We start from the raw sequence: 13,632 nt of genomic DNA, 5'->3' as shown, positions 1-13,632 counted from the left end.
GGCATCCTCGCACCGGTCCCCGCACGACCCCAATGCGCACAAACGAGACAAAGGGGAAAAGCGGGCAAGTGGCGCGCCACCTGTCGGGGCAGCGCCATACATTGCGAGAAAGGGGTTCGCTGTGTTTGCCGCAAAATGGCTCTGCGTGTGAGCCAAGCGCAGAAGAAATGTAGCGGAAACATACTTCGCTACGGGTTTAACTGCAAGTTCGGTAATATACGTGCTTATAATTACCGATATACACCGCAGTATAAGTTTCTACGGCACGCTTCTAAAGCAACACCGCATTCACTAGAGGCGCTTTTGTCCCGAATTGAACCATCGAACTCATGCAATCGGCGGCAACTCCAGGCACCTACCTAGGTGTCCCCCTCGAACATTATCAAGATAGCAAAGAATATTGGGATAATGAAGTAGTGCGAATGAAAACCCAGACCGGCAAATGGGGAGGGCATAAATTTTCTATGTTTGCAAGAGCCACCGTGTGTAACTTCTTTTTAGTCGCTAAAATCGTTTATGTGATGCAAGCGTTATGTCTGACGAGGATATCTGTGCAAAAGCTGCATAGAGTATTTGCGATGTTTATTTGGGCCTCAACATGGGAACGTACAAGTCGTAGTAATCTGTTCCATAGAGTCTTGAATGGCGGGCTGGGGTTGTCACATTTGTTCCTCAAACAGATTGTAAGCAGGTTTCTTTTTTTGCGTGATCAAAAGGATGCTTTTCTGAGAACAATGATTCAAGTTAGACTGCGCGATTCATTGCCTGATTATGCAGTGTTGTCCATGTATACGGGGCCAATGCCTTTAAGTGATCAGCAAGAGACAGCGAAGGCTTTACCGTGGCGCACGCATGGCGCTTTTATTGGCTTTAATCCGAAGAGTCACTGACACCATGACATTGGGGCTCCTAGCGTCGTTTTATAAAGTGCACAATATACGTATTTAACTTCCGAAAGCACAACAGGCGTTACTGCCTTTATATTGTGGAAAGCTATATGATAGAATGCCAACACGAGTCACAGCAGGCAGTCGCATATGAAACTCAACAACCGTTAAGCATTTTACCCGTAGCAGTTAAGCAACGCAACAGGCAAGTCTGCCAATTTTCAGGCAGGCCTGCCGAGCACGAGCCCTAGTCTTCTTTTACCATCCGAATCATTTGTAAAGCTTTGTACTTTTCATTGATATGTTCAAGTCAAGAGAAGGTCTGAATGCGTTAGATCTGTGGGCCAAGAAGGCATTTCTGTGTGTAAGTACGAATGAGCCAGGTTACGTTAACATTTGCTCAGTTTGAGTCCGAAACATCCCAACTGAGTATAATTGCGGTGAGTGTGAAGCCGAGTGAGCATAGCTGAATAGATTTTTTGGTTACTCTCAGTCGGAATGAGCCCAGCTGAGAATGGATCTGGCGAGTTTGAGTTTCGATGAGCCTTGCCAGTATAAGTTCTAGTGATCCCGGCGCTTTAGAATTTCCGTGAGTCTGAGTCAGAGTGAGCTGTAATAAAAAAAGTTTGTCCACGATTGCGATACTCCGAAAGGCAAAATTTTAGTGCAGCTCAATTTGTGTTTTCGTTTCGCGATATATGGGCTGGCCCGGACAATATGTCTCGCGTGGCACACTGTACACGGAGCGAAGTTTATGGCGACTGTCTCGCTAACCGGGAGATCGCGACCGGCAGCGCGTGGGTGAGGCGTGGGCGCGTTTCACGGCAGCCGCCGCCGACAGACCTCGCAGAAGGCGCACGCTACTTTGGCGCCATCTCGTAATCATCGTCACTGCACTGGGCCGTCTTGCGCAGGGCTGCACTTTTCTTCACAAGCTTTCGACATACCCTCGTCCTCCGCTTCACGCTGCCAGTGCGCCCTGCTCCTGCGCTTTCCTCCTCGCAGTCTTCAATTTGGCCGCTTTATACAGCGAAGCTGTTTACCTCTAACCCCCTAAGCTTCCCCCGCATGCGTTCCCAGGGGGTTACTTTGGATGGTTTACGTCCGTGTCGGAGACAAGGCACGTGGGCAGGAATGGAGAAGGGTAAGAGAGAGGGGAAAAATTCTGGCGAAAACGCTGCAGTAATGGAAACCGGGAGGGGCAAAGAGTGCGCCGACGGCACCTGTGCACGTGCGCAGCGCTTCGGTACTTATGACGTCATGCGTGTCGGAGCTGCCAGGCGCGGCTGTATCAGCGATTGCGGTAAATGCATGGGAGCGCTTATGTGTGTGTAGTGTGGTGTCTCACGCCGGAGGAAGAAGCGGACAGCTGTCTTCCGGAGTGTAGCATTGGTACACAGCCTGAACAGCTTGGCTTGTAATCCGTCCCCACATGAACGCTGCGGCTCCACGAATTTTTTTTTCATCCCCCACTGCCATCTGCCTTCATTCTTTCATCCACTGGGCTTGTTCACTACGTTACGCAGATGCTCGCCGCGTGAACACGCGCCTAAGAGCTGAGTTCTAAAAAATATAATTTGTGAGTGAGCGTGAGTGTGCCCCGTTTACTTTGCCGACCTGTGGTCAAGCGTCTAAATACAAGCAGTGTGGCCCGCTTTCACGATAGAAATGTCCCTAGACAAACAGTGCTGTAAACTAAGCTCACGCGTCGAGCAATTGGTTTGCTTGAAAACGCAGAAACAAACGGCCAGAGAAGGATGATGGCCGTTTCAACGTGAGGGTGAGGAATGGCGTTGAAAGGTGTTTGTGCTAAGAGTGAGTTACGGCGGATAACTTTTTGCAGGTGAGGGCGAGGGTAAAGCAGGGTGCTCCAAGTATTCGACGTGGGAGTGGGGGTGAAGTGCTCACGATGTTTGCGTCGTGATGTCGAGGGAGGAATGCGAATAAATGAAGGCATTTGTTCACCTCTGGTCAGCAACGGTTGTCATCCCCAGTGGTAATGGAGCGAAGCGGTCCTGGCTTCTAGTATCTCAAAGCGGAATTGACTACGATTATTACGCGAATCAAGTAAATCGCCGATGTTAACGTCGTTTACTATTGACAAAGACGACACAGTTTCAGTGCCCATAATGTGCTCACGAGTGAAAAGTTATTGCGTGCGGCCTGCTTCGTAAGCTGCCATTTCTGTTTTGATGTCCCGCAGTTCTGGAGCGGCCGCCGCCCGTTCGTTTTCCGGTTGTCAAACCACTGCGAATTCATTCCCATAATTCTTGATATGATGTCTGTTTATATGCGCTACTGAAATGATCATTCTTCATCTCAATATACCCCTGCATCCTGCATTTGGTCCGATACGACTTTATAGCAAATCACCTCGTTTACATGATATACGATATGCTTGAAATTTGATACAATACGCTTCTGTCGCATTCAAGTGGCAGAAGTTGGCAGTCAGTTCACCTCCAGCGAGTTAAGCGACGTCATGCAACGGAATAGCCTTGAGCAATCTTTTTCACAACGAAATCATTCAGCGACAAACCACGGAACTGAGAACTTCGTACGAACTATCAAATTGTAATCAATTCAATACTTAGACCAAGATGGCCAAGCACAATGCACTTCTGCTCGCCTACAGAACCGGTTGCGTTACGACCACCTGCGCTCCAGCTGAACTCATGACTGGAGCGTAATTATGCACGAGATTCAACCTCCTACAACCGACAGCGCAACTCGTGGTAAGAAAGAGGGAAAAAAATTTCCCGTACACACCTCCACAAAGCCTTATGTTTACGAAGGTGACTCAGTCTGGGTAAAAGACTGCATGACCAAAACATTGTGAACAAAAGCCAATGTAAGCAGCCTACTTGGAAACAAAACTCACAAGGTGCGTCTGCAATACCGAAATATGCTGGAGACACCACATAGAGCCGTTGCGGCCTGACGGGAGTCGAAACGACAAAAATCAGAAACCGGAGAAGAAAAGTTCACTAATATTGAAGCAGCAACGGTTATATCAAAGCACGAGACAATACAGCCTCCTTTGGAAACGATCGTACCACAGGACGAAAGCTACGGCGAAACGCAAAACCTGAAATTTACATTAGTAGCTGCGTCTCCCCGAGCCCAGTTACGAAGATCAACACCAGCTCGAAAACCTCCGCAAGAATATGGAGGGTAAAACATCTCAGTGTTTTACCCTTAGGGGGAGCATACTGTGCCACACTAAACGCAGCAACGAAGCAGCGCAAGAAAAAGTTGGCACCAACCGTGCTCCCCACACCGGCATGCGCTCTGACCCTAGAGCCAGCTAGAACAACGGCGAAGAGGTCCAAACTCGGGGAAGGAATTTGGACGGCGAGCTTCCGGCAACAATCCTTAACATACGGTACTCCAGATAAGAGTGCAATGCAACGTCCACCTGCATAACCAAGTTAAAATAAGCACAGGTAATTCCCAGTTTAACCCTGGCATCTACAAATAACTTTGCGCACTTTAACATGCTACACTGCGTCATAGTTTGCTTTGTCTCTTAATTTTCATATACGTCTCGCAATTGTTTTGTTCTGAATCACTATCCCTAAATTATAGTCTGCCATTTGGAAATAAAATTGTTTGTTATAGTGCCTGGCCGTAGCGACCATGGAGAGCACAGTAGCAAAACTGCTAATGACGAAACTAGCTTTTTATTAGCCGCCATGGTTTCTCGGTGGCTATGGTGTTGGGCTGCTCAGAACGAGGTCGCGGCATCGAATCCCGGCCGTAGCGGCCGCATTTGGGTGAGGGCGAAATGCGAAAACACCCGTGCACTTAGATTTAGGTGCACGTTAAAGAGCCCCAGGTGGTCGGTATTTCCGGAGTTCCCCACTACGGCGTGCCTCATAATCAGAGAGTGGTTTTGGCACCTAAAACCCCATAATTTTTAGCTTATTATTGGGCGAACCTGTGCCCATAAAGGCAAGTGACAATCGAAGCACAAATATTGCGGTGACACAATCGGCGATCCTCGAAATCTGATCAGCGGGTCAAGCGCGTCGGCCTTTGTACACTACCCGTCGCAGGTTGCAGTGTTATCGCTGGTGTCCGCGTGGGTTCCATAAAATACTACACAGCTCGTGTCGCGCATGCAGTCTGATTATACAAGGTTCGGCGAACACATACACAACGGATAAAATTAAGGATACCATTTGCGTAACTTAAAAATCGCGGAAGCGCATCCTGCGCTGAGCGATAACATTTAAGTTGTTAGGAAGTCAAATGCAGTCTCCGAAAAAAAGAAAGGTAACTAAGTACCCATGTTAATAATTTTATTTGGACCGTGAGATTTCGCCTTTTCCCATACCCTTCCCACAGCTTATACAAGGCGGATCCCAATAGGTCGCGAAGCTTCGGGCGAAAAGCCGTTCAGAAGAAATTGTCACCGACATCAGCAAGGGTGGTTATGGGAGCAGCGATTGAAGCGCGACAATGTTTGGAGGCAACAAACATTGGGAAAGGAAAGAGCATTTTTTTGTTTAAAGCGAGACACATATAGAGTGATTCAACAAAAATAAAACTGTTGGTCAGTTTTATATATGCGTGGCGAGTAAAGAAATCAGAAGTTCATTTTATTTTGTTATAATGAAGAAATAATTTTTTTCAGCGCCCATCGTCATTTCCAGCGATCAACACCGCTATCACTTGCAATGCAATGCAGCTCTTGGTGTGTGCAGAAAGGCGCGCTTGTAAAGTTCACCTTCTACATATGCACTTCTTCACACGTTGTGCTGTTTTGCTTGTAGACGTTTGTCCGAATTTTCTGACGCGGGTAGCTTTTATCGTTTCTTGACCTGTTCAGTCAAGAGTACTCAGTTGCGATCGCCAGACAGTTGTCTACTTGCTTTCGGGGAACTGCGTTCGCCGTCATGCTTGGCGTCTGAAGGCAGGACCAGCACTCCACACCTGAGGTTACGTCGGCCTCCAAAGAGAGTATGTTTTATGCAGGGGAACGATTTCGGCAACCGTACGTCATGCCTTTTCCTGCGCCACTTTCCGAGCTGGAAGTATGCAACGCCCGTCAAGTCAAACGGCGTAGCATTTGAATATACAGTTTTAATGTCAGGCAACCAAAACAAATTTCGTGTCTTCCCGAATACAAAGACGTCACTTCTGTTTTTAGCGGACATGGCGTCACATTATCTTTCTTCCGCCAGAAGTGTTTCCTCCTCACACAGATGGCGCTAAGCCCGATGAACTGCGAATGAACCACAATGTTTGGAACCTATGCGCTGCTATGGAAGCTTCGCTGCCATACTTACCTTGGCTTATACATCTTGCCTTGCCTTGCTTAGTAACTCAGGGGCGCATTTGCAATGCATGCTCACTGATCTGGACAGGCAAAGCAGAAAGTTTGGTCTAAAAATTAATCTGCAGAAAAGTGAAGTAATATTTACGGTCTCTGACGAGAACAGCAGTTTACGATCGGTAGCGAGGCACTGGAAGTTGTAACGGAATACATCTATTTAGGGCAGCTAGTCACCGCGAATCCGGATCATGAGACTGAAATAATCAGAACAATAAGAATATGCTGGGGTGCGTTTGGCAGGCATTTTCAGATCATGGACAGCAGGTTGTCATTATCCCTCTAGAGAAAAGTGTATAACACCTGTGGCTTACCAGTACTCACCTACGGGGCAGAAACCTGGAGGCTTACGAAAAGCGCTCTACTTAAATTGAGGACGACGCAACGAGCTATGTAAATAAGAATGATGGGTGTAACGTTAAGGGATAAGAAAAGAGCAGATTTGGTGAGGGAACAAACGCGGGTTAATGACACCTTAGTTGAAATCAAGAAAAAGAAATGGGCATGGGCAGGACATGTAATGAGGAGGGAAGATAAGCGTTGGTCAATAAGGGTTACGGAATGGATTCCAAGAGAAGGGAAGCGTTGCAGGGGGCGGCAGAAAGTTAGGTGGACGGATGAGATTAAGAAGTTTGCAGGGACAACATGGCCACAATTCGCACATGACCGGGGTAGTTGGAGAATCAGGAGAGACCTTTGGCCTGCAGTAGGTGCAACCAGGCTACTGATGACGGTAACGATACATCTCAGAAACGTATTTTATACTGCCGCGCGGATACGAAGTGTGAATGACGGTAAAAACAAACGCAGGAAAGCCCAACCGCAGGCCTAAACGCGTCATGATTCGGCTCCACGCGCCGCGTGTTCCAACAACGCAACTGCCTAGGACGACTGTCTTTATGTGCATTGCAGTTGTTCCTGAGTAACATTACACTTCAGCAATGACTATTCACGTACACCAGCAATCGCTGTGGCTTCACATTTGTCAGGGGAACGATTTCTGCCTCCTCCTGGTAAAATTCGAGCGCGCACTATTTGATAGCCGCCACCACATTCCAGGGTACGAAGCAGCATACAGTGGACGGCGCCCAGCCTGTTCGTAAGCCGGTTCAAAGCTGTCCGCTGGTTTCCGAGTCATGGTACTTTTGCATTTCTCTATGGGCGTCTTGCGCTGCAGCTTGAGGTATAGTAACGGCGCCTGGTTGAGGCGAGAAACATTATCTGGGTAGTACCAGCTTGGGTAGTATTGAGCCCTGGCTGTGGCGAAGCACGTTTCTAGCCCCAGTTTTGCGTCGATTCGTACTTTTTCTGATTGCGAAAAAGCTCCTCACTTCTCACAGACCACGCTGTGAGCTGGCCGCAGCCTATAGTTTAACGAAAACGGACTCTCCGTGGGGCGTCACGCTGGAACCAGAAGGAATCGGCAACGCCGATCCGGAGAGACCTAACTCAGCCTCAAAAAAGCGTCACCGTCGTTACTGCTCCGTCGGGGGCTGCGATGAACAAGAAGGCCTGCATCCCAACATCATATTCTACCGTTTTCCCTCAAGGCGCGCTGGATAACTGCAGTTCATCACTCTGGATAAACGAAACTTAGCGCCATGCTCACTGATTCGCCTGTCTTGAAGCCTACTTGATTATCTGCGTTGCTAAAATTCGGTCTTTTACAGCTACAGTCCCAACGGCAAACCGTGGCAGCCAGCGCCGCGCACCAGGATACGCAGTCGCCACATTGTGGGCAACGAGGAAAGCAATTCGGCCAGTGACCCCGCGTATGTGCCTACAGTCTACCCCACGGCCTACAACAGGCCTCTTCCACTTGACAGCAAGCAGCAAGGATGAGACATGCAGTATATAATTTACAGGTCAAATACAACATCTCACTTTAAGTTATCACTATTCAATGGCAGACCGACATCGCAGCAGGCATGGCTAATGATTCAGGATTCGAGACCCGGCCAAAGCGACAATTAACAATTCGACCAGTGCGAAGTGGTGAAGTGACCAGGTGTGTGCAAATGACCACAAATGGTCGAGCTGATTCGGTGACAATTCACTGCCCCACTTCGAGCAGCACAAGTTAGAGAGTTAAATGTGCTCATCCTTGACCTCAAGCCAGCACGTTGAGGTAGCGCAGCAAGGCAGTATTGATTACGGCAAATCGATGTTCGAGCGCTGTCATTAAAAGCTACATCAAGCGAGCAGCGCGCGAGCTCGCTCTGCAACGTGATTACTGCGAGCTCATATGCACAGCGTCAGCTATTTGTCAGTTGCTAAAGGGGCAGATGGCCACTACTACAGCGCAGGCATAACTACTTTCTAGCGGCATGCTCTCAACAAAGATTGCTGGAGGCCCGCCGTTTCGTGCCATGTCGAAAGACCGCTGCCGTCGCGGCGCGTACGTACAATCGTGCGCTCGAACAGTTCGTATATCGCGGCATGCTGAAAGACCGCTGCCGTCGCGGCGCCTACCGGCGTGCGCTCGGCCAGTTCCGTATACATGAGGTCTGCTTATCGCTGCTATGATTTCATTTACAGCAAACATTTCCTCGCATTTGTGCGCCTGAATCTAGCAGTGTGCCAACCTTACTTGAACTTCAATTCGTACGCGACTCCCTTCAATTGCGATTGTCACCGCGCGCTAAAATTTCGCCCCTTATTTCTTGAATGGCGTACACGTATTCGGCGTTGCATAATTTCTTGCCTTTACGCAGCGTGCCACTCCTGAAAAAATCTTCGGCGCCCGATATTCGCTGCAAGCCGTGGTACGACACAACCGAATGTGGCGGGTCCATGTTGTAAACGTGCTTTCCGGAGCAGACGACCAAGCTTGCAACTACCCAGTTCAGGACAGAGGGCGCTTTTTTGCACCATTTTGGCAGCGCCCCCTGGGCAAAGCAGGAGCCCCATACCAGAACTCAACCAGAACAAAACCATAACGTGATTTACCTGAACGGAACCAGTATTGTTTTCAGTTCAATATCCATGTTTCATATATATATTTGCTATGATTACAATTCCATTATATTATTAATCTTGCAACTGAGTCTGGTACCGCGACAAACTATTTCTCGGTCAACGATGCTTGCAGGAATCCCAGTTCTTAGAGAACTCTATGATGTTGATAAAAAAAATGGATCGCTAACATGACAAATCTCCGTTCGAGCAATCCTGTTAGCATTCATGGTATAATGATATGTGCAGCTTTGTAAATATGACCTGATGATCCGCAAAGCTCAAGCTACGAAGGAGTTTAATGTTTAGCAAAATACCATGATATAAATGTTTCTTCTCATTGCATTTTGCTAGCCTAATTTCCCAAATTATGAATCAACAAATGTATAATATATATTTGGGTCAGCAGAGCTTAAAAATACAGGAAATAGTGGCGACAGGTTTTAGAGTAGAGAGAAATGTTGCATATATATATATATATATATATATATATATATATATATATATATGTGTGTGTGTGTGTGTGTGTGTGTGTGTGTGTGTGTGTGTGTGTGTGTGTGTGTGTGTGTGTGTGTGTGTGTGTGTGTGTGTGTGTGTGTGTGTGTGTGTGTGTGTGTGTGTGTGTGTGTGTGTGTGTGTGTGTGCGTGTCTATATCGCTGTGTTTAAATTGGCTTAATTGTGTCATTGACAATTCACATTTGCATGTGGCAAACATAGCTTATTTAATAAGCTTTTTAAAGGAGAGGATCGACAGCTTCGTGCATGAACCAACTTCGGCATGTTAAATCGACTGGGGTATTTGGCCATATAAACAGTAATCATTGTTTATTGCGGTCTTGTTTAATTTATGATCACCATCCTCTACAAATGACTGTTGTTCTCTCCAGGGTTTCGTAAACAAGCAACGGGTGCATTCAGTATATGTAAGCGAAATATCAGGTAAGTACCCTTTTTCATAAAGTTAGAGGGAAGTTTCTGCGAAGTAATATCTTGATGCGTGTAACGAAAATCGATCAAGCAGTAAAGCGAGGGAGGTAATTTTGTTTCATATCTTTATAAGCTTCACTTTCATCACCATTGAGTACAGATGTCCATTTCTTGTTTGAGCTTTTTTCCGCGACTACAGAGGCCCAACCCGACACTACATAGATGCCATTCCATTATATTTATGTGCACATTGCTGTCCCTCACATATACAATATATCTCCTAGTCCTTACTTTCTGAACGTTCTAGAGAGTTCATTGTTGGCATCAATCACCAAGCCAGATTTCTATTCTCGTAGGATTGCCATGTGGTTAGTGCTCTCGACCTTATTCGCTCATTGCTGATTTGGGATGCCGGAAATTTAGGAGCAGGCATTGTACAAATCTAGTTTACAATAGTAATGTCTAGGCTTTGCTGTTAATATTACATACAGTACGCATAGTACGTTTAGTGGGGCGTTTTAACGCTATATATTGTCACGTGGTGTGACGGTGAAGAAAGCAGCCAAACTGGAAAAGACAAAACTAGCGTTTCATTTGGGCGAACTTTTGCCCTCAAGAACAGGCTACCCTCAAAGAACGGCTACAGCGGCGAACACTCTCGGTGATGGTCGAAAATCTGATCAGCGGGGCAAGCGCGTCGGCTTTTATACATCAGTCGTCGAATGTACCAGAGTAATCGCTGGGACCCGCGTACCTTCCACAAAGTTATATATTATTCGCGTCGCGCACTCGTGCAATCAGATTGAACAAGGTTGGGTCACAGACAGCGGATTGAAGCATCGATAACATTCCAGAAACTTCCGATACACGCAGGCGCGTCCTGCGCTGTGCGATAACATTTGTTAGGCGGTGAAACGTGTCACCCGATAAAGACAAACAAGAACACGTGTCAATACCCCTCTTAAAAAGCATCGGCCGGATGCTGCAAACGAAAGTAGTAAAGAAAAATACCCGTAGCGAAGAGAACAACAAAATAGGGGCGTCCGTAAAATGGTTTAAGACCCGCCACGTGGACCACTTCAGATCGTGCGCGGCGCCGCTGTGAATGCGAAATGCCGTCTGGGACGTCCTCATAGTTCAGTGCGCCAATACTTCGAATGACCTTGTAGGGCCCGAAATAGCTTCGCAGTAGTTTCTCACTCAATCCTCGTCGGCGTATCGGGCTCCAAACCCAAACACGGTCGCCAGGCTGGTACTCGACGAAGCGTCGTCGGAGGTTGCAGTGGCGTAGCTAGGTCATCTGGCACCCGTCATCTGGTCATCTGCTAGGTCATCTGGTCTTCTGTCAACCCCCCCCCCCCCCCGTTGTAGTCGAGGAAGGCGAGGATATCGACAATTTTCGGGTTTCAGCACCAGTACAGCCGCCTTGGATACCGCGCACGTCCCCCGGGTCCCCCTCTCCTTCGCTTTCTTTCCCAGAGATCGCAAATGCAGCAGGGATTGGCGGCGAGGAGTTACGGATCGGAAGCGCCTCGCTGGCGTAGTATGAGGGATCACGCGGCGCGCTCCTCATAGGGTTTGCTGTCAGCGCTCACTGAAAACACCACGCGGGAGCTCTCCCGGACATTTCTGTTAGTACTTTCTAAACAAGAGAAGTTTTTTACTGTCTAAATAATAATATTGGGCAAACTGAAAGCACAGAATCGTTTACAGACGCTATCTCTTTACCGAATACGTACAGTGAACGCCACTTCGCGCGGTCGCCGCGATGGAGTTTCCCGAACCGGCTTCTTGTGTGAAAGATAGGCAGACGCTGAGAGCAAACTATGTGAAATATATTCTTATAGTGTTTGTATAACTAAATGGAACGTAATAGAATGAAGCCTCAATACAGCGATCGCACAGCTTCGCAGCGACCGACTGCGCGTCTGCATGCTTGTCCGCGCACTGTTTCGCTTTCGCCGCGTGCGCGTTTTCGCACCTTGTGTTCTCGCGTGCGCGTTTTCGCAGCTCGCTTCGGCGCTCCCGAAGCAGCCGACGCGGCCGCTATGTCCACGTGATTGCTAATGACACTCACGCCGACGGTGGCGCCAGCTTTTCCAGTGGTGCAGCTCGAGGCCAGTAGACGCTGTTTTTTCTGCGCCAAATAACACAGGGCGCTACACTGATAACTTGTGATAAGCGCATGTGCACATCTTCTGTCAGACTGTAAGGCTTGGCAACCAATACAAATCCGGCATCGTAGAAAATACGGGTCACGTCACAAGTAAAAAAAAAGTTACAAAGCTTTAACCATGTTTTAACTACCAATTTTAGCGGCAACATTTCATTTGCAAAATTGAAGGCCGTCATTCATATCTTGCCCAACAATAACTTCACAAAAATCGTCGTAGGTACTATGGCCCGCAGTATTTTGGCTGTGGGCAGCCCTGAACGAAAATTAAAATTCAATTGTGTCTGAGTGACGCTGATCTCCCCACATTAGAAAAACGGAAAACGCCACCTGCCTCCCTGCTGCGCGGGCGCCAATGTTATGACAATTACGAGTGCTCTTCATTCTGATCAATAAAGCCTTGTTTTTATTTGCTGCTATATGAACAAACGTGATTATCCAAGCTGCAGTACCACCAAAAGATTGGGAACAGAATAGAGCACGCTTCGCGTCGATTCTTGGCGTCACCATAAAAAAAGAAAAGACCGTGGTGAAGCCCGTGCCAGCGAAACCTGTTGGTCTGCACTCGCAATGGAGAGGGTTGAGGGATCAATCCCACTGGTCCACTATTTCATATGTCTTTCGCTACTACTATACTGGGCGCCGCTCGCAGTGCCAAAGTACGGTAGGTTGTAGCACCCAAAATGATTTTGTTTAAGAAGCTTTTGTTGAGTTAATTATACGACTTTGGAGTCCTCATTTCTGGAATTGAAGTGCTTCCTCTATAAGTACTAATTGATGGATTATTAAGAATATGGTTATTACATATCTGCCCTATTTTTGACGCTACCGAATTCATAGTAATCACAAATACACATAACTTCATAGGATATCCGGAAATATCCTTACAAAATTCACGTTTTTTTTTTTTGTAAAATTCTGTGCAGCTGACACTGACACTGTACTTTTGACATGAAGTCGCACGACAACAACAGTTTTCTTAAACGTTCGAGGGTAAGAAGGAAAGCGTGAAACATAACGGCAGGTTTTGCAGCTGCTTCTCGGAGCGAGCGGGAGAGGGGAAGTAAAAGCGAGCTGAATATCGCGGCGCCCGCAACTATATACAGCCTGTCGAGTCATACGCCGCCAAACTCTTCGGCCGCACCGAGTCTGAAGACGATCCAGAGAATCCCATTCTCGACTTTTCACGGCCGCACTTATGCAACGTCGCTCTCAACGAACGTTTCGCCGTAAACGCGAGCGCCGGGCGCGCTCGTTGAACGCGCTCTTGCTGCTGTCTTTGTTCGTCTTCGCTGCGCGTTCTGAACGGAAGAGGTACCCAAGAGCCTTAACGCCTTACAACGCCTCACTG

At 47.7% G+C, this 13,632-nt stretch overlaps 1 long non-coding RNA gene across 1 annotated transcript in view; it reads left to right on the top strand.

The window, feature by feature from the left end:
• LOC142563126 (uncharacterized) overlaps positions 1-13,632 on the top strand; it is a 120,666-nt gene that overhangs the window by 97,654 nt on the left and 9,380 nt on the right. Inside the window, exon 2 of the long non-coding RNA XR_012824303.1 lies at positions 10,069-10,120. This is a non-coding gene — a long non-coding RNA (uncharacterized LOC142563126). The remainder of the gene's footprint in view (positions 1-10,068; positions 10,121-13,632) is intronic.

This window comes from Dermacentor variabilis, chromosome 11 (assembly GCF_050947875.1).
Source record: "Dermacentor variabilis isolate Ectoservices chromosome 11, ASM5094787v1, whole genome shotgun sequence".
Classification (NCBI taxonomy): Eukaryota; Metazoa; Arthropoda; class Arachnida; order Ixodida; family Ixodidae; genus Dermacentor; species Dermacentor variabilis.
This window is presented reverse-complemented; position numbering and strand designations above follow the sequence as displayed.